Here is a 5023-nt window from a genome sequence, read left to right on the forward strand (position 1 = left end):
CCGAGGCCGACTAATGTATCCGAGATTCGTAGTTTTCTGGGTTTGGCAGGTTATTACAGAAAGTTTGTGAAAGATTTCTCAAGGATTGCAATTCCATTGACGCAATTGACTAAGAAGGGAACACTGTATGAATGGACTAAAGACCGGGAATCAGCTTTCCAGGAACTAAAGACGAGGTTAGTTACAGCACCAGTACTTGTACTACCATCGGGTAACGAAGAGTTTCATATCTATAGCGATGCTTCACATAAGGGTTTGGGTTGTGTATTAATGCAAAAGGGTAAGGTTATAGCTTATGCGTCTCGTCAGTTGAAACCTCATGAAAAAAACTACCCTACCCATGATTTGGAATTAGCGGCCGTAGTTTTTACTTTGAAGATTTGGCGTCACTATTTGTATGGAGCTACTTGTCAGGTTTTTACAGATCATAAGAGCTTAAAGTACCTATTCACACCGAAGGAATTGAATTTGAGACAGAGAAGGTGGCTTGAGTTGTTGAAAGACTATGATATGCAAATTCAATATCACCCGGGAAAAGCCAACAGTATAGCCGACGCTTTGAGCAGGAAGTCAGATGGAAATTTGGCGTGTTTAACCGTGATGTCAGCAGAGCCGACTATTGTTAATGAAGTAAAGACCAGACAGATGGAGGATGACTTCTTCAAGAAAGTAGCTGAGGAGATTGTCACAAAGCCGAAATCAGGGTATACTATCGAAGAGCAAGTACTCAAGTTTGAGGGAAGGTTATGTGTGGCCGACATTCCAGAGTTGAAGAGGAAAATTTTACAGGAAGCTCACGGTTCCAAGTTTGCCGTTCATCCAGGGAACACCAAAATGTATCAAGATGTGAAGCAGACCTTCTGGTGGCCAAATATGAAAAGAGAGATAGCCGAATTCGTGTCCCAGTGTTTGCATTGTCAACAAGTGAAAGCAGAACATCAAAGACCAGCAGGACTTCTTCAACCTTTGCCGATTCCTGAGTGGAAATGGGAACATATCTCCATGGACTTTGTGATTGGGTTGCCGAAGACACCGAAAGGTATGGATTCGATTTGGGTTGTTATTGATCGATTAACTAAGTCAGCACACTTTCTACCTGTTAAGACTACCTTCAACGCCGACCAACTTGCCTTGTTATAGGTGAACGAGATTGTCAGACTTCACGGAGTGCCGATGTCTATTGTATCAGACCGAGATCCTAAATTTGTTTCCAGATTTTGGCAGAGTCTTCAGAGAGCTTTTGGAGCCGAACTGAGATTTAGCACAGCTTTTCATCCCCAAACGGATGGGCAGATAGAGAGGACAATTCAGACACTTGAAGACATGCTTAGACTTTGCGTATTGGACTTCCAAGGAAGTTGGGGAACACATTTGCCCGTAGTGGAATTCGCTTACAATAACAGCTATCAAGCTAGCATAGGCATGGCGCCTTATGAGGCCTTGTACGGAAGAAAATGTAGGTCGCCGATATGTTGGACCGAAGTCGGAGACAGAGCTCTACTTGGTCCCGAATTGATTCAAGTGACAACAGAGAAGATCATACTTATCCAACAGAGGATTAAAACTGCCCAGAGCCGACAAAAGAGCTTACGCCGACCAGAGAAGGAATGAGTTAGAATTTGAAGTTGGGAATCATGTATTCCTGAAAGTCTCACCAACGAAAGGAGTTTCCAGATTTGGGAAGAAAGGGAAGTTAGCACCTCGGTATATTGGACCGTTTGAAATTCTTGAGAGAATTAACCCCGTTGCCTACAGACTTGCTTTACTGCCAGATTTGAGCCAAGTCCACAATGTGTTTCATGTTTCGATGTTGAGGAAGTACATCCGAGATCCACTACATGTAATTGATCATTCCGAGATCACAGTTAATGAGGATTTGGGCTACGAGGAGAAGCCAATGAGGATTATTGACCGACAAGTGAGGCAATTGAGAAACAGATCGATACCGATGGTAAAGGTCGAATGGAAGGAGCATTATGGCACAGAAGCCACATGGGAGAAGGAAGAGGATATGAGAATCCGTTATCCGGAGTTGTTCTTGGAACAAGGTAATTTAAGTTTGGGGACCAAACTTCTTTAAGGGGGGTAAGATGTAACAACCTTCGCCTTACCCTTGTCTTACTTGCATACATTCCTGCATGATCTTGCCTTGTTTTAATAATTGGAAGGATTTGCTTGCCTTGTTTTGTTTACGTTGCTTGCGTGATCTTGTTCCTTATTCGGTGTGTGCGTAGCCGAGGTCATCTTGAGCTTAGTCCGCCTTTGAACCTTGTACTTAGAACTGTTTTGAGACCTTGGTCGACCCCCACCTCCACCTCGGGCATTCATTGCCGAGATGTTTTGCACTTAGTGAACCTCGTCCGCAGGCAGGTACGGCCTAGGCCGAGATGTGGCGCACCCCGGCCAAGGTGTGGCACAGCTTAGTCAAGCGTCGTCCTCCCTAGCCGATGCCTTTGTTATCCTGTTGCCGGATCATTGATTTGAGCCGATGTCATCTTATTGCCGATGCGTCTTACCCGAGCTTGCTGCACACGCTTTGTCAGAGACTTGTCTTGTCTATCAATCACCTTTTAGAGCTGAACCAACCCGACAGCGCCACGTGTCCGAGCTGGTTGTTAAGACAGCCGGCAGACTTAGACACAAGTCATTTTTTTTGGTCTCAAATCTTTGTTTTAGAGAGAGAAGCTCTAGAGAGGAGGAAGAAGGTTCTTGAGTGAGAATAGTCTTCCAAGCTTGATCTTCGTGGCTTGAACCGTTAGATTCGAGCTTTGGGGTAAGATTCTTGATCTACTTTGAATGTTGTTATGGATTATCTAGCTACATTGCATGATCGGATCTGCTTTGCACGTCATGCATCGTTTTGAAGTTGGTTTTGAAAAGAGTAATGGTTTTCATGTGTTCTTGAAAGAAGTCTCGTTTTGATCCGAAAGTTGGAACGAAAACCATGTTTTTGTGTTTGTTCTTGCATGACTTTCTTGAATGGGTACCCAGGTCCATATTTTGAACTCTTGGCATGAAAACCCAGATTTTTGTAACAAGTTGTGAACTTGCATCCATCTTTCAAATGATCATGTTCTTCATATTCTTCAAAGGAAAACCCAGGTTTTTCCTGACTTTGTTTAACGGGACCTCGGCATAGTCCTGGACGGTACCTAGTGTGTTTTCATGAAACGGGAGCAGTGATTAAGCTTCCAGCTTGTTTTGCTTTGTCTTTGACTTGGATCTGGCAAGAATGACAAGATCATTTGCATGTATATAGAGCTTGCTTTGAGAATGTGACTTGCCATGTGATTGTAGGTCCTTGATATTTGCTTTGAGTCTACACCTGAAGAACTAGGTGAGTGGTATTTCTAATAAAGCTATGTTACACTTGCTTTTGATAAATCTTGTTTTGTTTGCTTTGACGTGGGTATTTGCTAAGCATGAATAAATAGCCTTGTTTTGATTGTTATCCTCGGAAAGTCCCTTGTGCTGGAGGACTCTAAACTTTCGCAGTACTAAGTATAAAAGGATACGGTCCTTGTTAAATCGGGCTACGGGCCTAAGTAACACAAGTCCCTTGTGCTGGAGGACTCTAAACTTTCGCAGTACTAAGTATAAAAGGATACGGTCCTTGTTAGATCAGGCTACGGGCCTAAGTAACACAAGTCCCTTGTGCTGGAGGACTCTAAACTTTCGCAGTACTAAGTATAAAAGGATACGGTCCTTGTTAAATTGGGCTACGGGCCTAAGTAACACAAGTCCCTTGTGCTGGAGGACTCTAAACTTCCGCAGTACCATTTGATTGATGAATACGGTTCATCCCTTGCTTCGCCGATGTTATGATATCTGATTGATGAATACGGTTCATCCCTTGCTTCGCCGATGTTATGATATTTGATCGATGAATACGGTTCATCCCTTGCTTCGCCGATGTTATGATATCTGATTGATGAATACGGTTCATCCCTTGCTTCGCCGATGTTATGATATTTGATCGATGAATACGGTTCATCCCTTGCTTCGCCGATGTTATGATATCTGATTGATGAATACGGTTCATCCCTTGTTTCGCCGATGTTATGATATTTGATCGATGAATACGGTTCATCCCTTGCTTCGCCGATGTTATGATATCTGATTGATGAATACGGTTCATCCCCTGTTCAACCAAGTTTTGACTTGTGTTGTTTTGAAAGGACTCCGGCTTTATTCATGCAAACCTTTATTATTAGTACCATTCACTGAGTATTTGTACTCACCCCTTTATATATATGTAGGTGATGAGCAGGACGGCGGCGACGCCTAGATTGTTTTGGAAGCTTGTTTTGGATTCGTGCTTATGACGGCTTTGCTTTTGTATTTACGTCGGCGATGCCCTTCATTGCATGTCGGCAAATCTTGAAAATCATGCTTCTTGACTTGTATTTTATCGTATTTTGTATATGCCGGCTCGAGAAGCCTTTTGATCAAGATGTAACATGTATTTTGCTTGGCTGTATTCAAGTTGTAAGATGAATGTCATTGCATTTGATCTATGCACAGCTCTTATGGACGACTTGTATTTTGATTTACTTCTTCCGCATTTGTAAGCCCCGTTCATTATTACTCTAATTGTGTTAAGTTTTTTGAAAGTTGGCCTTCGGTAATTACGGATTACTGGCCATCACGGCACCAAACTTCTAGGGGCGGTTTGGGGTCGTGACAAAAAATCTCTTTTTACTTAATATATAACTAGCCTATCACCCGTGCTATGCACGGGATAATTATAGATATTTGTTTTTGTTTTAGATTTTTTTAATATATAAATTATGCACGGGATAATTATAAATTATGTTTTTTAATATATAAATTATGAGAGAAGTTAAAAAGGGTACTGCAATAACTATGCACGAGTTGTATCTATAATTATTTGTATAAGGAGATTTTAAATGCTGATCATGGGATTTTGACCAAATCAATAAATGCAGACATGTGGAAAGATATGTGGGATTGAAAAAAGTTAATAAATGCTGATCAGGGGATTTAGACCAAATTAATAAAT

This window comes from Camellia sinensis, chromosome 9 (genome assembly GCF_055761805.1).
Source record: "Camellia sinensis isolate YWXY chromosome 9, ASM5576180v1, whole genome shotgun sequence".
In the NCBI taxonomy this organism is placed as follows: Eukaryota; Viridiplantae; Streptophyta; class Magnoliopsida; order Ericales; family Theaceae; genus Camellia; species Camellia sinensis.